Source organism: Myotis lucifugus, unplaced genomic scaffold, assembly GCF_000147115.1.
Source record: "Myotis lucifugus unplaced genomic scaffold, Myoluc2.0 scaffold_37, whole genome shotgun sequence".
Taxonomy (NCBI): Eukaryota; Metazoa; Chordata; class Mammalia; order Chiroptera; family Vespertilionidae; genus Myotis; species Myotis lucifugus.
The window spans coordinates 5972438-5998254 of record NW_005871085.1 but is presented as its reverse complement, the minus strand read 5'-3'; the positions used below and the strand labels follow the sequence as shown (position 1 = coordinate 5998254).

The window sequence follows — 25817 nt, the reverse complement described above, 5'->3', positions numbered from 1 at the left end:
TAAAAAATTAATTAAGGGACCAAACACAGTTTCCAATAAGCTTTTGTGTGACTCTGAAAACATCTTTGTTTACTTACAGATTAAGAATATATTATACTGCAATAATACAGCTAGATTGTATATTAGACACACCTGGACATATTGTCAATCAAGTATGCATCATTTGGTTCAGAAATATTAATTCTGTATAACTCTGTATATGACATCTTAGGAAAATACTCTTTTGCTAATTATTAAATGAAGATGGTTGTTTTCAAAATTTTAAATATGACAAAGTAACTTTAAAAGTGCTATGAATATAGTAATTTCTATACTTTATAATGTTTAATGCCATTGTATTCCTGATGAATGATTATATAAACAAGCTGTGCTAGCTTGATTTGCCCACTTTTATTTCTCTTAAGGCTACTCTTAAGATAAGATTGTAGATCTACTTGGGCAATATCATCTATGCCCTATTTAAATCATTTGCCTGCTAAAATTGTTTCTGGCCCGGCTGGTGTGGCTCAGTGGTTGAGCATTGGCCTATGAACCAGGAAGTCAAGGTTCAATTCCTGGTCAGGGTACATGTGTGGGTTGTGGGCTCGATCCCCAATAAGGGGCCCGCAGGAGGCAGCCAATAAATGATTCTCTCATCATTAACGTTTCTATCTCTCTCTCCCTCTCCCTTCCTCTCTGAAATCAATAAAAATACTTTTTAAAAAGTAAAATACAAGTGTTTTCTGGGAATATAAATGACTTTCAATATTTGAATGTCTACCTGAAGGCAGTAAATTTAGTGTCATCCTTGTATTAAATCAGGAATTGTAGAGTTGTGTCTTTTGAGCCTATGGACCATAGAAAAACCCTAGATTCTACTATGAAACATGTAAAAGAAACTCAATGGAGTTGCCTACCAGGGTTTTCCCCAATTCTTCTAAGTCATTTACAAAATTTTAATTGTGCCAAATTTATGTCAGACTCTATGCATGTATTAATAATACTGTTTTAAAAACAAAATACTAGTAAACAGAAATGGTTTTCTCAAGGCTACAATGTAGTGAAAGAGTCAGACAAATAACAAAAACTTATAAGACAGCTTGAAAATGCTATGGCAGGGTGCTAAAAGAACATAGCAGGAGGTTCCTAATTGTGCCTGAGGTGGCTTTGACAAGATGCTGATTGAATTAAGACTTAGATTTTTATGTAAATTTCTAGGGAAATTTTGGGGTAGGATAAGAGAATGCAAAGGATGTTCCAGGCAGGAAACAGTATTTGCAAAAGCAAAGAGTTTCAGTGTGTGGTATATTATTTTTTAAAACCCATTGAATATTTAGGTATAGTAAGTAAACAGGAGCCTTGTCTGAAAGGCAAGGTTCAGGTCAAAAGTATCTTCAATGAAATCCTATAATTAAAAATGTTACTCTGAATAAGACATATTTCAGACAGTTTAATAGTGGCCATAGTATAACTTTTCATTGAGCTATCATATACATAGAGCAAAATGAATTAAGTGTACAACTCTATGAATTTTTAATATATGAACACCTTTTAAACTATCACCCAGATTAAGATTTAGAACATTTCCACCACCCCAGGTTCTCTCATACCCTTTCCCTCTCTATAACCACCCCTCATCCATGGAAACACTATTCTAGTTTATATTACCATAGATTAGTTGTGCCTGTTCTCATATTCTTCTTAGACTCTCTTTTTTAACTCAACGTAATATTTGCGAGATTCAGCTGTGTTAATGTATGTAGTACTAGGTTATCTTATAGCTGTGTAGTCTCTCCTCTAATTTTATTACAGATGTTTATCCACTTACATTGTTTTCACTTTTTTGCTACAATAAAACAAAAGTACTATAGACATTTTTTACATAGTTGATATGTTGTTTTCATTCTTTGATAGATAAATCCATTTATTTCTGTTGGGTGCATTTTCTTGGAGTAAATTTGGATGTTTAGGTTTAGTAGATAGTGCCAAAAAGTTTTCTAAAGTGATTATACCAATTTACATGCTCACCAGCAATGTATAAGAGTTCTGGGTGATCCACATCTTCATCAATACCCAATGTTCTTATTTTTCATTACTCGCTGTTATTATAGATGCAAAGTGGGATTTCACTGTAGCTTTAAATTACATCTCCCTGATGAGAATGATGTTGATTCTTATTGGCCATTTGGATATCTTTTTTTAGTAGTATTTGTTCAATTCTTTTGTCAATTCTTTTTATTTTTTAAAAAAATTTATCTTTATTGTTGAAAATACTACAGATGTCCCCTTTTCCCCCCAATACCCCCATCACCCTAATCCCCTCTCCCAGGCCTACATCATACTATTATCTGTGTCCATGAGTTGTGCATATCCTATATTATAAAAGGGTAATATGCAAATTGACCCTAACAGCAGAACAGCCAGAACGACTGCTTGACCAGTCACTATGAAGCACACTGACCACCTCTTGGTCCTTTTCTCTAGCCGGCAGGCTTTGATGGCAAACAGAGAACCGGGGATGGGTGGTGGGTGATGCAGACAACGCCAGCCCAAGGCCCCCACCCCACTGGTCACCCCACACACAGAGGGCGACCTGCGGTGAGGGCGGGGCTGGTGAGCGGGTGGGAATGGCCAACCTCTTCGTCCCTTCCCCTGGCCGTCAGGCTCTGATTGCCCAATGGCAAATGGGGAACTGGGGGTCGGTGGCGGTGGAGGGCAGGATGGCTGCAGGCAGCCGGGGAAGATGGCCCTGATTGCAGGCCAGGCCTAGGGACTGTACCCACACACGAATTTCATGTGCCAGGCCTCTAGTCTATATATATAAAAGCCAAGCAACCAGAATGATGGAACAACCAGAACAACCAGAATGACCTGAATGATCGGTTGCTATGATGTGCACTGCGGCAGTCAACCAGTCCGATCAGGGTCCCGATCGGACCCCCAAACCTCCTGTGGCCCCTCTCCCTGGACAGCCAACCTCCCACGTCCCCTTCCCCCTGCTGACCTGGCCCCAATTGGCCCCCATAGGGGCAGGCCAGCTGGACCCCACCTGTGCATGAATTTGTGTACCAGGCCTCTAGTATGCATATACATTCTTTGGGCTAATCTCTTCCCACTCCCCCCACCCTTTCCTCTAAGATTATTCAGTGTGTTCCATGCTTCTGTGTCTCTGAATCTATTTTGTTCATCAGTTTATTTTGTTTATTGAATTTCACATATAAGTGAGATCATGATGTGATACTTGTCTTTCTCTGACTGGCTTATTTCACTTAAGCATAATACTCTCCAGGCCCCTCCATCTCAAAGGGTAAGAAATGCTTCCATTTTTACAGCTGCATAGTATTACATTGTGCAAATGTACCATAGCTTTTTATTTACTCACTAGAGGTCTGGTGCACAAAAATTTGTGCACTCGGGTGGGTCCCTCAGCCTGGCCTGTGCCCTCTCACAGTCTGGGACCCCTCGGGGATGTCCACCTGCTGGCTTAGGCCCGCTCCTTGGGGGATCAAGCCTAAGCTGGCAGTCAGACATCCCTCTGGCAGCCTGGGAGCCCTCGGGGGATGTCCATTTGCCAGTGGGGAGCAGGCCTAAGCTGCAGTCAGACATCCTTAGTGCTGCTGAGGAGGCGGGAAAGGCTCCCACCACCACCGCTGTGCTGGCAGCCATCAGCCTGGCTTGTGGCTGAGCAAAGCTCCCCCTGTGGGAGCGCACTGACCACCAGGGAGCAGCTCCTGCATTGAGCATCTGCCCCCTGGTGGTCAGTGTGTGTCATAGTGACCAGTCATTCCCAGTCTTTCTGCTGTTAGGGTCAATTTGCATATTACCCACTGAGGTGCCTGGCCAGCCTGGGTGAAGGGCTGATGGCTGTTTACAGGCTGGCCAAGCCCCCCAGCAGGGACCCTCACCCATGGGGGTGTGGCCAGCCTGGGTGAGGGGCTGAGGGCCATTTTCAGGCTGCCCACAGCCCCTTCAGGGTGGGGTGTCCCACTGGGGTGCCTGGGCAGCCTGGGTGAGGGACTGATGGTCGTTTTCAGGTGAAAGAAATAGACTTACAAGTCCAGGAAGTGCAGAGAACCCCAAACAAAAGGAATCCAAAGAGGAACACACCAAGACACATCATAATTAAAATGCCAAGGGCAAAAGACAAAGAGAGAATCTTAAAAGCAGCAAGAGAAAAACAGTTACGTACAAGGGAGTACCCATAAAATGTCAGCTGATTTCTCAACAGAAACTATGCAGGCCAGAAGGGAGTGGCAAGAAATATTCAAAGTGATGATACCAAGAACCTACAACCAAGATTACTCTACCCAGCAAAGCTATCATTCAGAATTGAAGGTCAGATAAAGAGCTTCACAGATAAGAAAAAGCTAAAGGAGTTCATCACCGCCAAACGAGTATTATATGAAATGCTGAAGGGTATCCTTTAAGAAGAGGAAGAAGAAGAAGAAGGTAAAGATAAAAATTATGAACAACAAAGTGACAACAAATACATATCTATCAACAGTGAATCTAAAAATCAAGTGAATAAAAAAATCTGTCGAACAGAATAAACTGGTGAATAGAATAGAATCAGGGGCATAGAAAGAGAGTAGTTTTCACTAAATTCCTTGAGCATCCTTATAACTATTACTTTGAATTCTATATCTGATAGATTGTGTCCCTCCATTTCATTTAGCTCCTTTACTGTAGACACCCCCTGTTCTTTCATTTGGGGCCTGTTTTTTTTTCTCCTCGTTTTTGTTGTCTCTCTCTTTTTTCATCCTCACCAAGGATATTTTTTCCATTGATTTTTAGAGAGAGTGGAAGGGAGGGGGGAGATAGAGAGAGAGAGATATTGATGTGAGAGAGATTCATCAATTGGTTGCCTCCCATATGTGCCCTGACCCTGGCCAGGATTAAGCCTGCAACCGAAGTATGTGCCCTTGACTGGGAATCGAACTCATGACCCCCCAGTCCTTGGGCTGACCCTGTAACCAATGAGCCAAACCAGCCAGGGCTTAGCTGTCTCTTTGTGTTTGTTTCTATGTACTAGATAGATCTGCTGTGACTCTAAATTTTTGTGGGGTGGTGTTATATAGTAGATGTCCAGTGGTGTGGTCTCCTTGATCTGCTGAGATGGGTGCTCTAGGAATGTTTCTTGTGTGGGTTATGTGGGCCCTCCTTTTGTAATTGAGTCTTATTGAGTCTTAATTGCTGTTGGCTCATTTGTGGGTGAGATTGACCTCAGACTGACTGACTATGAGGATCAAACCCAACCACAGTGTGTGAACTGCTGTGCAGGTGCAGCTGGCTCCCCAGCCTACGCAGTCTTACAACTCCTGCTCCCACTCCCCCCGCCCCCTGGTGCTTTCTGCTCTGCCCTGGTGCTTTCTGCTCCATCACATTACATTCCAAGAGCTTAGCTGAATTGTGGTGATGACCGCCAGTGAGAGAGTGGGGGCACTATGGTCCACAGTTGCACCTCTGGAGCCCTTGTGCTCACTCCCCATTTTGGCCTGTTTGTTTTATGTCCTGATTGTTGGTGTTATTTTTAATTATAAGTAGACATTGTATAAAATAGGACCATAGAAAATACTGGCTATGATATTTTATCCCAGATATAGTTCACTCTTTCTCTAAGTAAATGGAGTAAGGTGAAATCATGTTAGAACAATCTGGAATTGAGCTGTGGGGCTGAGAAGCAGTTTTAGTAAAGCCCTGTCCACCTCTGATTTGTCCCTGTTCTTTAGAGGTGGCTCTTCTGAGCTTTTCATTGAAAGCTTCATAGGTCTGCAGTATTGACCTTCTCTGGGAGAAGTCTGAAACACCACTGGAGTTTTAGTCAAAGGTTTGAACACCATGAAACACAAATAAATTTTACTCTATCTTTTCAGCCCAGATCCCATCCTCAAGTGCAACCATCCCAGGGTTGTTGTTTTTTTAAAAATATATTTTTATTGATTTCAGAGAAGAAGGGAGAGGGAGAGAGAGATTGAAACATCAATGAGAGAGAATTACTGATTGGCTGCCTCCTGCACACACCCCCTCCCCTCCCCCAGTGGGGATTGAACTAGCAACCCAGGCATGTGCCCTGACAGGGAATCAAACCATGACTTCCTGGTTCATATCAACGCTCAACCATTGAGCCATGCCAGCTGGGCCCAGGCTTTTGATTAAAAGTCTGATTAGTCTCTGTCTCCTCAGCTCTAAAATTTCTATGGAATCTTTGAAGTTTTGAACTTAATTCTTTTGTTTCTCTCCTCATGTACATTTAAAATCTGGCAGTTTTATTTTTCTTTTCTTTTTTTAAATATATTTTATTGATTTTTTTACAGAGAGGAAGGGAGAGGGATAGAGAGTTAGAAACATCGATCAGCTGCCTCCTGCACACCCCCCACTGGGGATGTGCCCGCAACCAAGGTACATGCCCTTGACTGGAATCGAACCTGAGACCCTTCAGTCCGCAGGCCGACGCTCTATCCACCGAGCCAAACCGGCCAGGGCTCTGGCAGTTTTCTTGAGAGGGAAACCTGTTGTGTGTTTATTGCAGGCCCATTCACTTTAGTGAGACTCTGTATCCTATGTACCATGAGATTTTACTCAGCCTCCCCGGCCCAGGCTCACCAGCTTTCTGATCTGTTCTGTCAGAAAACCCCCCCATGTGATAAACTGGTTACACATTTGAGGTGCTTCTAAATTCCAATTCATTATGCCAGCCACTGTGACTATCAAATGGTTTTTTGTTTCTTTTTCTCCCAAGGAAGTCTTCTGAATAAGCTAAGCCCAATTCCTCTGTCTGTGCTTAGAATCAGCAAGTATAATGAGAAAAGAAAACAATTGGCTATTGTCAGCTTACCTGGAGAGGGCTCTTCCCGCTGAAATTTTAATTCATCTAAATGAATACTGATATATTTTAAAATATGATTTTTACAATTTATACATTTTTTTTCTAGTTGTTGCAAGAGAACATTGGTCTATCCTTTCCACTATATTCTATCCACAAGTGGAATTATTATTATGATTTACAGTGAATTTTCCTGATCACTAATTAAGTTGAGCTATTTTCATGTATTTATGGGCATTGGATTTTTCTTTTCTTTTTTTTTTTTAGTTAATTCTCACTAGAGGATATTTTTTCCATTGACTTTTTTTTGTTTTCAGAGAGAGTAGAAGAGAGGGAGAGAGGGAGAGATAGAGAGAGGAAGGAAGGGAGGGAGAAAGAGAAAGAAAGAAACATCTATGTGAGAGACACATCGATTGGTTGCCTTCCACATGTGCCCCAACTGGGGCTGGGGATTGAACCTGGAACTCCAAGACCACTTGACTGTGAATCAAACCCATGACCCTTTGGTGCAAAGGCCAATGCTCTAACCACTTAGAAACACTGGCCTGGGCCGAATTTTTCTTTTTGTGAAATACGTTAGTCTTTTGCCTCTTTTTTCATCTGGGTTACCATATTTTTCCGTGTATAAGACACTATTTTTTTCTAAAATCAGATTGAAAATCAAGGGGCATCTTATACATGGTAGTCAGCCAAGGAGGGAGCTGCGCAGGTATGTAGTTGCTCGGACCTTGTCAAACAGGCTTCCTCCAATCATGAGCATTATTGTTACTGACATCAGCTGATGCCGTAATTGGAGGTGGAGGTGGAGAGTGTGCAGATGCAACAGGGACCAGAACGTATGAGCCCATAAAGATGTCAAAAAACAAAAAAGATAAGTACCGGTAAGCGATTATCTTACTCTGCAAGATTCAAACTGAGTATAATCAGCTATGCAAAAGAGCATGGACATAGAGCTGCAGAGAGAGAATTTGGACCTCCTCCCACTGAATGTATGAGCAGACAGCAGAGAAAACAGGAAGAACAACTCCTTAAGATGCCAAAAAAAGAAGGCCTTAAGAGGAAAACTAGCAAAATGGGCAAACTTGGAGCAGAGGCTTAAGACTTGGATTATGGAGCAGTGCCTGAGTGGCTTATGTGTATCAACTAAGCTTATTCAATGTCAGGCAAGAATGTTTGCAAGCGAAATGAACATTGTTGATTTTACAGGAAAGGCAAAATGGTGCTTCAATTTCATGAGGAGAGAAGGGTTGGCCATGAGACCATGAACAAAGTTAGCTCAGAAAATGCCACCAGTTTATGAGGATGATCTCACATATATAGGCAGTGACTCAGAAGACAGCAGTGATACAATAGAAGTTGAAGAAATATGTCTGGAACTAATAGTGATGAAGAAGAGAGCAGTGATGCAAATGAGGTTGAATAAAGTGATATGCTGCATAATATCATAGTACTAGTATGTAAACATTACCTTGAGGTAATTACTAAATAAAAATGTTTTCTGTTTTATGTTTAAAATATTTATTTCTTAATTTTGGGTTGGAAAAGTGGGGGGCATCTTATACATGGGGCATCTTATACACAAAAAATAAGATATCTACTTTTTAATGATTTGAAGCACCTTTTTATATATTTTTCTAGAATAGGTCCTTTGTAACTTTTATGTATTGCAAATATATTCTCTCTCCCTGTAGCTTTTTAAAAAAGTTTTCTGTGGCCCAGGCTGGTATGGCTCAGTTGGTTGGGGTGTCTTCCCATGCACCAAGAGGTTGTGGGTTTGATTTCCAGTCAGGGCATGTACCTAGGTTGCGGGTTCCATCCCCACTCAGGGGCATGCAGGAGGCAACCAATCGATATTTCACTCTCACATTGATGTTTCTCTTTCTTTCTTTCCCTCTCTTTCTCTCTTCCTTCCTTCCTTTCTAAAATCAATAAACATATCCTTGGGTGCGGATTAAAAAACGTTTCTATGGGTATGTAATACATTGTAAGAAAAATGTTTGAAAATATTTGTCATGTTGAGCTTGAGATGCCTGTAGACCATCTAAATGGAACTGTCAAGGCCACTATTATAGATTTAGGAGTGTATTTGACACTTTTTATGCATTGCCTATGATTTTCCACTAGTCTTACTGGCCCTCAGCTGCTTGCTCAGCCCCAGCTACTGCCCCATGACCAATTCTACAGACTCCAATGGATCCAACTGGTTTCACAACTGAATCTTGAAGTATCTGACTCCTCCCATAAAGTCCAGACTCAGCTGAAGGATAATACTACAGAGTATGAGATCTTGCTTGTCCAGGAAGTACAGGAGAGGCCAAATGACTGGAAAGCATAACTCTTTAGGGGCAAACTTTGACAATGGGAGACAGGACACAGGAGTAACTAGCCAGTAAATTCTCTCTTCATTCTTTTCTAGTTTCATTCTTTTGCATGTAGCTGTACAATTTTCTCAACACCATTTATTAAAGAGACTGTCCTTTCTCCATTGTATATTTTTGGCTCCTTTGACATAAATTAATTGACCACATATGCATTGGTTGCAAATCTTCTTTTGTTGAAAATAGAACAAAGAATAAATAAATAAATACCATAGTATGGAGAGATCATTTGAAGGGCCACAAGAAGTTGTTGGTTTCTTTGAAGTATTTTCCAACAGTATAGATCTCATGAATCAGATCTTCCATGCAGATGATGCCATATTTACCAAGAGATTGAGCAATCAATGTGTTATGTGTCAGGGCAATTGCTTTTTGCTAATTTGGCTGTACCATGCTTATAGTTCAGTTCATTTACTGACTTCAGGTTTGAGTATCCCCATGTAATATATGGTTACACAATTTTCAACAAGTTAATTGAAGCCATGTCAAGCTTAACAAAGGTTCCTCAGATATGGGTTAAATTCTCCACTCATGCCCTAGCCAGTTTGGCTCAGTGGGTAGAGTATCGGCCTGCAGACTGAAGGGTCCTGGGTTTCGATTCCGGCCAAGGGCACATGCCCGGCTTGCGGGCAATATCCCCAGTGTGGGGCATGCAGGAGGCAGCCAAGCAATGATTCTCTCTCATCATTGATGTTTTTATCTTTCTCTCCCTCTCCCTTCCTCTCTGAAATCAATAAAGATATATTTTAAAAAAATTCTCCACTCATATGAGCTGCGCTTGCCAAATGGGCTGAGCAAGCTCCCATTATGTCTAAAGAAGACCTTAGGGCAGAATGCAGAAATATTTGAGTAGGAGACTGGCAGTGTGAAGTGAATTGGAATGACCTAACACAAATACAGTTTAAATCAGAGATGAATTGTGGATATGTGATATGGGTGGTACCAGAGACATGTCACAGAGGTAGAGAGTACAACTGTTATAATAATTATTTTTTTAAATTAAGGATGGAGTTGCCTCAGAACATGATCAGCTAAATTTGGAATCATTACATTTCAGTGCTTAACCTTCCTTCTAAAATTCAAATTTAGTTTTTGGTCAAGTTAGGATGCAGTAAGAATAGAATGTTTATTACATTTATGTTCATTGATTTTCTATTACATGCAATTTGCAGTCTATGTAGGGGAGTTAAGGTATTTTATAAGATGTACAAATTGGTGAATGATTCAGAATAAAATATAAATAAGTAAAGTGCCATAAATTTAGAGACAGGGTGTGTTCAGGAAAGGAGAACATTCTTAAGCTCATTCTTAAAATATTAAAATTTTTTCCTATGGGCAGAGGTGTACTTAGTGTATTTGATACCAGAATTGGTTCATTTTGTAAACACATTTTTCCTCTAGATGGAAAATTATTTTTAGTAAAGAGCAGAAAATGAAATGAATAATCATAATGTCAGAAAATAAGTGCAGACAGTGAGAACTTTTTTTATTGAGATACTAGAGGCCCAGCACACGATTAAATCGTGCGCGTGTAGGGCCCCCTAGGCCTAATCTGCCATCAGGGCCATGTCTGCCACCCCATGAAGCCTCACATACTCCGCAGACGCTGCTGGTGGCCCACAATGCTCCAGAAGTCCCGCCCGCCACGGCTGCCGTGGGACCCATCAATGCACCTCCTGGTGAGTCCGGTAGTTGGTCGTGATGCCGTGACGGTGTCATGACCACAGGCCTTTTATGATATAGATAATTGACATACAACATTATATTAGTTTCAGGTTTACAACATAATGATTCAATATTTGTGTATATTATAAAATGACTAGAGGCCCAGTGCACAAAAATTTGTGCACTCAGGAGGGTCCCTCAGCCCGGCCTGTGCCCTCTCGCAGTCTGGGACCACTTGGGGGATGTCCACCTGCTGGCTTAGGCCCGCTCCCTGGGGGATTGGGCCTAAACTGGCAGTCAGACATCCCTCTGGCAGCCCGGGAGCCCTCAGGGGATGTCCACTTGCCAGCGGGCAGCAGACCTAGCTGCAGTCAGACATCCTTAGCACTGCTGAGGAGGCAGGAGAGGCTCCCACCACCACCACCGCTGTACTGGCAGCCGTCAGCCTTGCTTGTGGCTGAGCAGAGCTCCCCCTGTGGGAGCACACTGACTACCAAGGGGCAGCTCCTGCATTGAGTGTCTGCCTCCTGGTGGTCAGTGTGTGTCATAGTGATCAGTGATTCCCAGTCGCTCTGCTGTTAGGGTCAGTTTGCATATTACCCTTTTATTATATAGGACAAAGGCCTGGTGTATGGGTGGGGGCCGGCTGGTTTGGTCTGAAGGGTGTCCCATATCAGGGTAGGGGTCCCTCTGGGGTGCCTGGCCAGCCTGGGTGAGGGGCTGAGGGCCGTTTTCAGGCTGGCCACACCCCCTTCAGGGAGGGGGGTCCCTCTGGGGTGCCTGGCCAGCCTGGGTGAGTGACTGATGGCTGTTTGAAGGTTGGCCACAGCCCCTTCAGGGTGGGGGTCCCCGCTGGGGTGCCTGGCCAGCCTGGGTGAGGGGCTGATGGCTGTTTCCAGGCTGGTCAAGCCCCCCAGCAGGGACCCTCACCCCATGAGGGTGTGGCCATCCTGGGTGAGGGACTGATGGCTGTTTGCAGGCTAGCCACAGCCCCCAGCCACCCAAGCTCCCAGTGGAGGCTGGCTGGAAACAGGTATCTGGGATTTATTTAGCTTCTATAATTGAAACTTTGTTGCCTTTTGTGGAGGCCACAGCCGGCCAGAGCTGGCGGGAAGCTAGGCTTCCTCCATCACTGGGGCAACCAAGCCTCCTGCTTGCTCCAGCTCCGTGGCTGGGGCCACCATCTTGGTTGGGTTAATTTGCATATAGTCGCTCTAATTGGCTGGTGGGCGTGGCCTGGGCATAGCGAAGGTATGGTCAGTTAGCATCTTTGTCTTTTATTAGTGTAGATTACCACAATAAGTCTAGTTAACATTCATCACCACATGTAGTTAGAAAAATATTTTTGTGTGTGATGAGAACTTTTAATATCTAGTTTCTTTAAAACTTTCAAATATACAATACAATATTATTAACTATAGTTACCATACTGCACATTACATCCCCAGGACTTATTTCTTTTCTTTTTTTTTTTTTTTTTTTTTTTTTTTTTATTTTTTTTTATTTTTTTATTTTTTTATTTTTTTATTTTTTTATTTTTTTATTTTTTTATTTTTTTTTAAAATATATTTTTATTGATTTCAGAGAGGAAGGGAGAGGGAGAGAGAGATAGAAACGTCAATGATGAGAGAGAATCATTGCTTGGCTGCCTCCTGCACATCCCCCAACTGGGGATCGAGCCTGCAACCCAGGCATGTGCCCTTGACCGGAATCGAACCTGGGGACCTTCGGTCCGCAGTCCAATGCTCTATCCCCTGAGCCAAACCAGCCAGGGCTATTTCTTTTCTTTTAATTGATTTTAGAGAGGAAGAAAGAGAGGGAGGGAGGGGGAGAGAGAGAGAGAGTGATCCCTTGCCTCCTATGCACGCCCTGACTGGGGATCACACCCACAAACTAGGTATGTGCCATTGATGGGGAATCAATCCACAACCTTCCAGTGCATGGAACAATGCTCCAACCAACTAAGGTACACTGGCCAGGGCGGGACTTATTTATTTTATAACTGAAAGTTTATACCTTTTGACCACCTTCGCCCTTTTTGCCCACCCCTTACCCCCTGCTCCTGGCTATCATCAATATGTTCTCTATAGAGCAGACCAGTGGTTCTCAGAGAGGAGGAGTATTGGGAGACTGGGTAAATAAGGTGGAGGGATTAACAAGTACAAATTGGTCATTTCAAAATAATCATGGGGATGTAAAGTACAGCATAGGGAATATAATCAATAATATTGCAATAACTATGTATGGTGCCAAGTGGGTATAGGAAATATTGGGGGAATACTTTGTAAAATATATGATTGTCTAACCACTATGCTGTACACCTGAAACCAATACATAATAATATTGAAAGTAAACTGTAATTGAAAAAGAAATGTTTTTTGTACTTATGAGTTTGGTTTTTGTTTGTTTATTTAGATTCCATATATAAGTGAAATCACCTGGCATTTGTCTTTGTCTGTCTGATTTATTTCCATTAGCATAATACACTTAAGTTCCACCCCTTGTGTCACAAATGGTAAGATTTCCTTCTTTTTATGGCCGAATAATATTCCATTGTATATAAATGCCACATTTTCTTTATCCAATCATCTATTGATGGACATTGGGGTTGTTTTCATATGATGGCTATGGTATATAATACTGCAGTGAACATAGGGATACATATATCCTTTTGAATTAGTGTTTCATTTTATTTGGATAAATACCCAGAAGCAGAATTTCTGGATCATATGATAGTACTATTTTTAATATTTTGAGGAACCTCCATATACTGTTTTCCATAGTGGCTGCATCAATTTTCATTCCTCTCAACAGTGCACCAGGGTTCCCTTTTCTCCACATCCTTGCCAACATTTGTTGCTTGTTGTTTTTTTAATAATAGCTATTCTAACAGGTGTGAAGTGATATCTCATTGTGATTTTGATTTGCATTTCCCTGGTAATTATCAGCACCTTTTCATGTACCTGTTTGCCATCTGTTTGTCTTCTTTGGGAAAATGTCTATCCAGGTCCTCTGCCCATTTTTATTATTATTATTATTATTGATTTCAGAGAAGAAGGGAGAGAGAGAGAGAGAGAGAGAGAGAGAGAGAGAGAGAGAGAGAGAGAAACATAAATGATGAGAGAGAATCATTGATTGGTTGTTTCCTACATGCCCAACACTGGAGATCGAGGCCGCAACCTGGTCATAATCGAACCCAGGAATCAACCACTGCTCCATGCCAGCCGGGCTCCTCTGCCCATTTTTAAATAAGATTATTTGTTGTTTTGATATTGAGTTGTATGAGTTGTTTATATATCTTAATTATTAGACCATTATCATATACATGATTTGAAAATATTTTTTCCCAATTGGTAGGTTTGCCTTTTCATTTTGTTGATGATTTCCTTTGCTGTACAGAAGCTTTTTAGTTTGACATAGTCCCATTTGTTTATTTTTGCTTTTGTTTTGTTGTCTTTGCTTTTGGTGTCATATCAAAAAAATCATCACTAAGACCAATGTAAAAGAACTTACCATCTGTGTTTTCTTCTAGGAGTTTTACGGTTTCAGGTCTTATGTTCAAGCCTTTAATCCATTTTCAGTTCATTTTTGTATATGGTGTAAGATAATGGTCCAGTTTCATTCTTTTGCATGTGACTGTACAATTTTCTCAACACCATTTATTAAAGAGACAGCCCTTCCCCCATCATATGTTCTTGGCTTCTTTGTCATATATGCATGGGTTGAGAATCTTCTTTTGTTGAAAATAGAACAAAGAATAAATAAATAAGTATCACAGTATGGAAAAATAAAAAATAAAGGATTAATACTTTTAATGAGTTTATTTTTTAAAGGGGAAAGAAATGTATATTTACATATTGTTCTGTTGCAGTAATGAATAACATTTTATTTTTTATCCTTAATTTCTGCATATTTGTCAATGACTTCATCAAAATTGATCTTAATATACCCATATTTAATAGAGAATATAGCCAGATTTGTCAATTTATCTTTACTCACTGTTGATTGGAGAGAGAGAGAGACAGAGCGAGAGAGGGAAAAATCAATGATGAGATGGATTCATCAATCTGCTGCTTCCTACATGCCCCACACTGGGGATTGAGCCTGAAACTCGGGCATGTGTCCTGACCGGGAATCGAACCGTGACCTCCTGGTTCATAGGTTGACACTCAACCACTGAGCCATGACGGCCAGGCAAGAACTTTTTCTATTGACTTTAATTTTTATAAGTTTCTTTCAAATAAAAGCAACATATCTACAAATAGTTAGAAAAAGTCTTAAACAAAAAGATAAGCTTGGCAAAGATTCACAAAAGTCCCATTTAACGATAAATTTTAGACATTACATATCTGTTTCTTTAAAATTGATTTTAGCAGCTTTCAAATGTCCCTGAATTTAAAATTTTAAACACAGATAAGGACTCCATTTAATCATGTAAAATGACAGAATTGAAGAAACTCAATTCTTTTTTCATCTGTTATTACTTATATCAAAAAATTCTGTTTAAATGCAAAATATTTAGTAGCTCAGGGGTTGGAGACCCCTGTAGTAAACTCAAACAATTCTGAACCATTATGAACTTACTTTAAAAACAAATGTGAGCCCTGGCTGGTTTTGCTTAGTGGATAGAGCATCGGCCTGCGGACTGAAGGGTCCCGGGTTCCATTCCAGTTAAGGGCATGTACCTCAGTTGCAGGCTCAATCCCCAGCCCTGATTGGGGCTCATGCAGGAGGCAACCAGTTGATGTATCTCTCTCACATCAATATTTCTCTCTCTGTCTCCCCCCTCCCCCTTCCACTCTCTCTAAAAATCAATGGAAAACTATCCTTGGGTGAGGATTAACGGCAACAACAAGAAAGCATCTGAGTCTGAGTGTCTTGGAGGCTGATTCCAAATTAAATTTTGTATCCATGTAGAATGCAAAAATGTGCTAATTGGAAGCTTATCATTAAAACTGACAGTGTAACCACAAAATTATTTAGAAAGAGACCGAGGGCAATTTGGATATTTATAACATCATATGAAATTATCAACTTAAAAATTAACCTTCTATATTTGGTCAAACATTTAATTAACTCATCCCTAATGCCTTGGCAGGGCCAGACCAAATGATTCCTCAGGCCTTATATGGCCCGCCGTTCCTCACCCCTGGTTTAGAACTTAGACTAACAAAAGATTTTGGGAAGAGGAATATTTGATCACTTGACATGATTTCAAAGTGCTGGTGCATGGTGAAAATAAAAAGCAGATGTACTTTGAGTTAGTTTTGTTACTGTTTTTCATTCTCTAAACTTAGTTCCCTCTTATTGTCTTCATTCAGAGCAGACCCCTCCCACTACCCCATCCTTGGTACATTACTAACTCTAGATAGGTTTCAAGCTTTAACCTAAACTATATCTCTATTCCTGGGATTTAGACTTAAAAGACCAGATTGCTAGACAAACCAGGAGTTTGCATGAAGTTTGGGGAGTAGAAAGAAGTCATAAAAGCAGTAGAGTGAAAAGAAAAATGGGGGACTGCCCTAAGAAATGGGTCCAGTTAATGGTGGACCCACATCCTTGCCCAAATTTGGTATTGTTAGTGTTCTAGATTTTGGCTATTTTAATAAGTATGCAATGTTGTGAGTTTGGGACGTTTTTGAGGGACATTACAAATGTAAAGTGTCCTTTTCATTATATCATTTTAAGGTTACATACCACCAACATGACTTATGACTATTGATGTTGACCTTGATCACCTGATTAAAGTAGTGTTAGTCAGGCTTCTTCACTATAAAGCTATTATTTTTTACCCCTTTCTATATGGTACTATTTGGAAGAAAGTCACTATGTGCAGCCCACATTGAAGAAGTAGGAACTTGTGCTCCTCTTTCTTTAGATTGGAATATGTCCAATATTTCTTTGGAATTCTTCTGCATGGGAGATCTGTCTACTTCCCTCTATTTATTAATTTATTCAGTCATTTATTTACATCAGTATGGAGTCATGGATATTTATTTTATACTTTGGGTTATAATTGATATATATTTATTTTTTTGCTCAAATTGTTCCAGCTTTGGCCATTAGGAGTTCTTTCAGTTGGCTCCTATGCCCTTCTTACATATCCCATCAATGTGTGTGTGTGTGTGTGTGTGTGTGTGTGTGTGTGTGTGTGTGTGTGTGTGTGTGTAATAATTCCTACCTTCTAATACCATAAGATGAGATAGGCTTATCTTGTATATTTTTTACCACAGTCCAAGAATCATCCATCCCTCCAAGGAGCCCTAGTTCCTTTTTCATGAAAAATAGCATTAGAAGCCAAGATCTAGGTGCTAAATGTGCTCATTGTGTTTAGGGTGTAATTTCTTCTAAGCCCTCTCAGCTGACAGAACAAAGAAGTATGTGTGCATACACTAGCCCAACTCACATATATACACACTGTGATACATATTTCTATATTTAATCTTCTGTATCTATATGAATTAAACATGCATTCTTACTGATGTCTCCTACTCTAATCCATTACCACATCCATCATGCTAGCCTGTTCCCCTAGCTTATCTGTAACCTCCCACTCATAAGAGGATTTATATATATGATCTTTTATAATCTTTTGAGATAGCTATTATTATCTCATTTCATAGACTGAGACTCAGAGATCATACATTTTTTTCAAAGACACAGATTAAGAGGTAGAAGTAGGACTTCTGGGGGGAAAAAGAACACATGGAAATGAAAAAGTATATGGTTTGTGCAGTCGTCTCTCCTCGTGAATCAGTAAGGTGGCTTAAGGCTATGTTGGTATAAAACTAAATTAAACATGGATGGATTTGAAATCATGTTAATTTTTTCAATATTGCGTACAACCTTTGAGAAGCAAACTATTATATTGAAGATCTGTTATTAATTACATATCATCTCATGAATCGACTGCAAAACTTTAAATTTGTGTTATATCTTCTAAAAGAGGCATAACCTGCTCTTAAATAATAATAATTTGTGTTGTATATTTAAATAAATTGATTAAAGAATAATAAGTAGGAGAGGAATAAGAGCGAGGGAAATTGTACCTCTAATAAAATTTTTCCTGACCCACTTAAAAATCTAAAACAACAGCCATGCCCCCCTTCTAAATATGGCCTATTTTGAAATATTTATCTTTTCTCATTGAAAAGTGGGTTCTGAACAGTATGGTGACTACCAGAAGCGAAGGGAGTGGGGGAAGTAAAAGAGGATAAAGTGGGGATAAATGGTGATGGAAGGACACTTGACTTGCAGTGGTGAACACACACTGCAATATACAGATGATGTATCATAGAATTGTAGACCTGAAACCTATATATTTTTATTAATCAATGTCACCCTAAAAATTCAACTTAATAAAGATGGGTTCTGTGATAAAAGAACTTATGAAACACTGCATATATATCGATCTCCTCCTGTGAATTCACATTTGCTTATTAAAGTAACTGATGAAACCTTCAACAAAAAGGTCAATACAACTTTTGTGTAACTGTTTCCCAAATTGGATTGTCCATAGAATGCTTTCTTCATGTAAGGGCTGTGAATAGCTCTTAGATCTATATTTGGAATACAATTATTTATTCGTTTCATAAGAGAAGGGACTTGGTTTATTTTTTCTGTTTTCAGAATCTTAAACAGAGCCTGGTACATAGTAGGTACTTGTTGAATATTTGTTGAATAAGTGGCTGAGCAAATGTTTATTAAGCATCTTTTATATGCTGGTCACAAGGAATACAATAGTAAAAAAAATAAACATGGTTCTTGCCCTATGTAACTTATAGCCTACTGGAGAAGATTGTAAATAAGCAAGTAAAAAAATAAATTATAGGTAAAAGTTGTTAAGGAAACAAAGACAAAGTTGAAGTTGACAGTAGAGGAGGTGATGGGAATGGTACTTTAGAAGATAAGCAGCTAGCTCTTTAAAGCATTTACCAAAACAAGTCAATAGTTAAGCAAAATCTGAATATTTCTAACATCAACCTTCATTCAGAATGCATTGCATGTTCAAGAGGATTTAAATTAAGATAGTTTTATAAAGGGACTATTTCAGAGATGTGGACAAGTTTAAGGGAAGAAGAGGATATCAAGAACCAAAGATAGCCAAAGTCATTAGCACCTTTAGAACTGAAAGACAAGGGAGTGAGCTATTGGGGGTTGGATGAAAAAAAAATCTATACTAATAATAGAGGAATATGCAAATTGTCCGGTACACTGTTATGTAACAACCAATCAGGATGGAGCAGGGCCGTGGTAGAGAGCTCTCAGCACACCTGTGCCAGGGTCTGAAGGTCACGGAGAGGAAGGGAGAGCAGGTAGGCAGTTAGGGGGCTCAGGCCAGGAGGGGGGAGCAGTTAGGGGCATCAGGCAGGCAACCAAGTGAGCGGTTAGGAGCCAGTGGTTCCAGATTATGAGAGGGATCCCGGATTGGAGAGGGTGCAGGCTGGGCTGAAGGACCCCCCCTCCCATGCACGAATTTCATGCACCAGGCCTCTAATGTTTAAGAATCTAGGTCAGTGGGGCTGGTGTGGCTCAGTGGATTGAGCCTCTTCCCAAGCACCAAGAGGTCCCCGGTTTGATTCTCAGTCAGGGCACAAATCTGGGTTGCAGACTGGATCCCCAGTAGGGAGCATGCAGGAAGCAGCTGATCAATGATTCTCTCTCATCAATGTTTATATTTCTCTCTCCCTCTCCCTTCTTCTCTCTCTAAAAATCAATAAAAACTATTTTTTAAAAAGAATCTAGGTCATATGTAGACAGTACAAATAATATCTGCATAAATAGGCCAAAACTGTGATTTCAAGTAGCAAAAACCAAGTTTGTCTTCTTAACTGTTTCAGCACCCATCACAGTCCTCAGATGTAGTGGTACTCAAATGTGTATTGAATATATAAATTGCATCTAAAAGACATTAGTTTCTTGAACATTAATAATCTTATGTGTTTAAATGGAGAGTGCTTATCTCTTTTAAAGAGTTATGATTTTTCTAAAATTTTGAATATAAAATAGTTACTGCAGTTAAAAAGTCGAGTAACTTTTATAAGACTCTGAAAGTTTCAAGTTTAGAACTATGTCCTATTTGGCAGTTATATATTTCAAATGAAGAAAACTATTCTCTCATGGGACTAGTGAAGAAACCAGAGAAATCAGCAATAAACTAAAAAAGGTTTGAAAGGATACTGGCACAAAGGTGTAAAACAGGTTTTCTTTTATATTTTCTTTTAAGTGTGTGAGCAGTGAATTAAAGAGTTTTAGAAAAAGAGTATTTTTTTCCATTTAGAGGAATTTGCCATGAATTTGCATATATTATCACATTATTCCATTCTATATGAAAAAGATAGATTAAGCATTGTCTTAGATCATTAAAAATACCTTTTTTAAAAAAAAAGATTTGGTTAGGTTACATAAATTAACTCACATTTGAAAGCATGATATACATGAAAATATTTTATAGAGCATTATAAGCACTAAATGCTGGGTTTATTTTTCTTTCCTAGTTTCCTACTTAGTCTCCTATATTATATATGTATGAAATTATTTAATATTTATAAAATAAGTAATTAACTGATTATGCTGCAACATTATAGCCAAAATCGTATTTTTACCAAAATCAATTTATCTAGGTGCTTTGGGTAGGGTCCCCAGAGATGGGTATAACTCAGTCTTGGCCAAAGTCATAGTAATTACTTTACAGGTTGGTCTACCAGCTAAGTAGAACCAATGAGGTTCAGTGATGAAGAAGGTAAGAAGTCATCAGATTCATAATATATTTTGGTGATGCAGTAAGTAGGATTTGCTAATAGTACAGATGGTATAAGAGGAAGAGAGGAGTCAAGGCTGATTATTAATACCTGAGCATTTCGATGATGGTGGGTCATTTACTGAGATAGAAAACACAGGAGAAGAAGTAAGTTTTGTGGAATAAAAACTAGGCGTTTAGTTTTGGATATAATAAATTTGACATGCCTAGTAGACACATAATAAGAGATGTCAAGTAAACAGTTGTACAGATGAATTTAAGAGAAATTTAGAATTCCTTAGGGTAGATTCCTAGTGGTAGAGTTGCTGGATCAAAGGTCATTGCATTTTAACAGAGTTGTGCTGGAGCCAGCTCCTGCTGGCTCATGAAAACTGATTGTTAAATTTTCAAGAATTTTGTGAGCCAGTTATCTGAAATAGACACTTTAAAAATTAAGTTATATAAATTTACATTTAAATACATTACTTTTTTAAAAAATGAAAATGGGGGTACTGTCAGAAGAGGCCTAGAAGAGTCAGGACTCTCACCACTGCCCAGCAGTAATGAGCCTACTTCCCTCCTCCCCAATACTGTCAGTGCAGGTCACATGGGGAGCAGTAATGAGGCTCTCCTGTCTTTCCTAAGCAGGAGGTAACAGTTGAAGCACTAGTGGACAGCCAGAACTCCCATACTTGCCCAGCAGTAATGAATAGCTCCCACTCTGCATGTCAGCAGAGTCCAAATCAGAAACTTGGACTTCTAATCCAACCTGGCAGTAATGAGGTGATGTGCCACTTTTCTCCTCTGCCATAGCAGAGTCATAGAAACCTGGCTAAAACAGATAAAATCCAGAGTCTCATACACACAATCCCCAATACCCAAGTGTCAGTCAAAAATCATGCTTCCTACCCAGAATGAGGAAAATATCAAACTGATTTATGAAAAAAAAGGACAATCAATAGCTGGTAACCATAAATTACAGAGATGTTAGACATATTAGACCAGTGGTAGACAAACTCATTAGTCAACAGAGCCAAATATCAACAGTACAACGATTGAAATTTCTTTTGAGAGCCAAATTTTTTAAACTTAAACTATATAGGTAGGTACATTGTTATTAACTTAATTAGAGTACTCCTAAGCTGGCCTTTGCTAAAAACGTCCGCAATCTGATTGAGGTACGTTCGCTGAGGTCGACCTCTTTCAACTCTCCCATCCACACTCGTCTTGTATACTTGTTTTGTCTATCTCCTTTCAGAAAACCGACTTCTGCGCATGGGCCACGAAGTTTCAATCGCACTGTACGTGCACGCCCACACGTGGTATTTTGTGGAAGAGCCACACTCAAAGGGCCAAAGAGCCTCATGTAGCTCGAGAGCCGTGGTTTGCCGACCACTGTATTAGACCTTTTAAAGCAACCATCATAAAAATACCTCATTGAGCAATTACAAATATGCTTGAAACAAATGAAAAAACAGAAAGTCTTGGCAAAAATTAGAAAATGTAAAGATGAACCAAATGGAAATTTTCAAATTGAAAAATATAATAACCAAAAGAAAAATTCAATGGATGGACTCAACAGCAGAATAGAGGGATCACAAGGAAGAATCAGTAACCTACAAATAGAACAATAGAAATAACTCAATCTGAACAACAAAGAAGAAATAGACTAAGAAGGAAAAATGAACAGATCCTCAGGAATCTGTGGACTACAACAAAAAAATCTAATATTTATGTGATCTAAGTCCTAAAAGGGGAAGAGAAAGAGGGCATAGCTGAAAAAGTACTTGAAGAAACAATGGCTAAAAATTTCCAAAATATGGCAAAAGACATGAACCTACATATTCAAGAATCTGAATGAACCCCAGAAAGAATAAATCCAAGGAAATCCAAATCAAAACATCATAGTCAAACTTTTGAAAACTAAAGACAAATTAAAAATTTTGAAATCATGGAGAGAAACAATGCCTCATCTATCAGAGAAAATTCAAATGACAATGGCTTTCTCATTAAAATTCTTGGAAGCCAGAAAGAAGTGGTGCAAAACTTTTTAAATGCTGAATGACAATAAATCTTAACCTAGAATCATTCCCAGAAAAAATATCCTCCAGGAATTAAGAGAAAACCAAGACATTCTCAGATGAAGGAAAACTAAATTTGTCACTGTAGATGTACACTAACAGAATGATTAAAAGAAGTACTCAAGGAGAACCAAGATGGTGACATAGGTAAACACTGGTACTCGCTGTCTCCCACAACCACATCAAAATTACAACTAAAATATAGAGCAAACATCATTCAGAAGCACCTGAAATCTAGCTGACTGGAAGTCCTACAACTAAAGAAATAAAGAAGAAAGTGCATTGGGACTGGTAGGAGGTGTGAAGGTGCAGAAGGGGCTGGGCTGACACCCACGTGTGGCATTTCTTTAATTGGGAGGGAGATCATTTCTGCAGAGGTCGCCTGTGAAGAGCACTGGGTCCCAGCCCCACACCAGCCTCCCAGCTCAGGGTTCCAAAGCTGGGAAGAGAAGTCCCCATAACTTCCACCTGTAAAAACCAGCAGGATTGTGACTGAGTGACACAGAGGCTGCTGGAGTCCCAGGTGTTTCTCTTAAAGGGCCCCCACACAAACTTACACAGTCCCGTTTCCTCTGAGCTCCAGCACTGGGCGGCAGCTTTGGGAGAATCCAAGGACATATGGGGAGGAACTAGACTGTCTGGCATCAGAGCAGGAACTTGGGGCAGCTTTGTCCCAGACAGGATCTTCACAGGGGTCATTGTTCCTGTGCTGGGACCTCCCTTGTTGCAGAGCTGACTGGCAGCCATATCTGAGTTTCCATCAGCATGGCCCACACTCTTCGCTCTGCCCTGGTGATTCCCTGAGACCTAGCCCCAATTTGCAGCCCCCTCCAAGCTGTTTGCAGCTGCTTTTCCATACGAATGGCCTGTCCTGGCTCAGGCTTCAGACTTTGCTAAAATCTCTTAAACAATCAGCATGCCCCAAACCTATCAATAAAAGACCTAAGACCCGGTACTAGTACCAGCTAGCCTTACCTCACAGTTGGGCCTCATCTGGGTACTGCCTAGCCCAATACAAATAGCAGCCATCTGCAGATCTCTCTGTAGCTCTTGCTGGGTGGCCCCAGGCAATGACTGACAGTGCACCTGGTGGATAGCTATAGACCATACCAGATTACAACTCTACACATCCACAAGTGACACACACAAGGGGCAGATTCAGTGAGCACCAAAGCCCCACTGAAGCAAGTCCTGCTCCATAGGGTTATCTCCTGCATAGCAGCTCTTCCATTGTAGACACAGCTGGTCCTCAGAGTCAATTGGCATGGAGGTCAATTCCTCCCAGTGACGCCACAGCAATCAAGTCTCAACTACAAGACTGTACCCAGCCCACACAGGGGCGCACCTAGAGTGCCCAGCTCAGGAGACTGGAGAGGCTGAGCCACTGGGCCTTACAGGACACCTACACAAGGCCACTCTACCAATTCCAGGACACATAGCAGCTCTACCTAATACATAAAAACAAACACAGGGAAGTAGCCAAATGTGGAGACAAAGAAACAGGTCCCAAATGAAAGAAGTGGTCAAATGGTTTTCAATAATGGTGTCAAGCTCATTCAATGGGGGAAAGAATAGTCTTTTCAACAAATGGTGCTGGAAAAACTGTATATCCATATGCAAAAGAATGAAGTTGAACCCATACCATACACCTCAGACAAAAATTAACTCAAAATGGATCAAATACCTAAATGTAAAAACAAAAACCATAAAATTCTTAGTATAAAGCATAGGGGGAAAGCTTCATAACATTGGATCTGGCAATGATTTATTAGATATAACATCAAAAACACCAGCAACAAGGAAATAAAAGGAACTTTGTAAATATTAAAAATCTTCATGCATCAAAGAATACTATCAAAAGAATGAAAAAGACAACCCACAGAATAGGTGAAAATATTTGCAAATCACGTTAGATGAGGAGTCAACAAAATATTTAAAGAATGTCTACAATTAGTCCAGCTGGTGTAGCTTACTGTTGAACATCGACCTATGAACCAGGAGGTCATGGTTTGATTCCCAGTCAGGGCACATGCCCGGGTTGCGGGCTTAATTCCCAGTGGGGGTGTGCAGGAGGCAGCCAATCAGTGATTCTCTCTCATCATTGATGTTTCCATGAAATCAATAAAATATTTTTTTAAAAGAATGTCGAGGAAGCCCAGAGGTCAGAGTGGGACCATCCAGTTTGCAGCTCCATGGAACCATAAAAGACACACTCAGGGGACAGACTCAGTGAGCACCAAAGCCCCATTGAAGCAAGTCTTGCCCCAGAGGGGTGTCTCCAGCACAGAAGTTCTCCCACTGCAGACACAGCTGAATTTCACAGCCAATTGGCCTGGAGGTCAATTCCTCCCAGTGATAACTACAACAATCAAGGCTTAATTACAATAAGACTGTGCACAAAGCCCACAAGGGGGTGCACCAAGAGTGTCTACCTCAGGTAATTGGGACACTTAGCACAGAAAGGCACTCTATCAACACAGTGAAGCATAAAAAATGCCGAGACAAAGAAACAGGACACAAATGACAGAAATGGAGGAAAGCAAACTGCTGGATATAGAGTTCAAAACCACAATTTTAAGGTCTTTAAAGAACTGTCTAGAAGCCGCCGATAAATTGAGTAAGGCCCTCGAAAAGACTGGTGAGACCGCCGATAAATTTAGTAAGACCCTCGAAAAGACTGGTGAGACCGCCGATAAATGTAGTGAGATCTTCAAGAAATCTAGTGAGACCCTCAATGTTGGATAAAGTACCAACTAGAAATTAAACATACACTGACTGAAATAAAGAATATTATACAGACCCCCAACAACAGACCAGAGGATCGCAAGAATCAAGTCAAAGATTTGAAATACGAAGAAGCAAAAAACACCCAACCAGAAAAGCAAAATGAAAAAAGAATCCAAAAATACAAAGATAATGTAAGGAGCCTCTGGGACAGCTTCAAGCGTACGTACCAACATCCGAATTATAGGGGTGCCAGAAGAAGAGAGAGAGCAAGATATTGAAAACCTATTTAAAGAAATAATGACAGAAAACTTCCCCTACCTGATGAAAGAAATAGACTTCCAAGTCCAGGAAGTGCATAGAACCCCAAACAAAAGGAATCCAAAGAGGACCACACCAAGACACATCATAATTAAAATGCCAAGAGC

General features: G+C 40.2%; 1 long non-coding RNA gene across 1 annotated transcript; it reads right to left on the bottom strand.

Moving 5' to 3' along the window:
* Positions 1-10645: 10645 nt before the first annotated feature.
* On the bottom strand, positions 10646-14413 carry LOC111825703. Its single transcript, XR_002828903.1, has 2 exons — positions 14359-14413; positions 10646-10909 (listed from the first exon to the last, which is right to left on the bottom strand). It is a non-coding gene; the product is annotated as an uncharacterized LOC111825703 (long non-coding RNA).
* Between the last annotated feature and the right edge of the window lie 11404 nt (positions 14414-25817).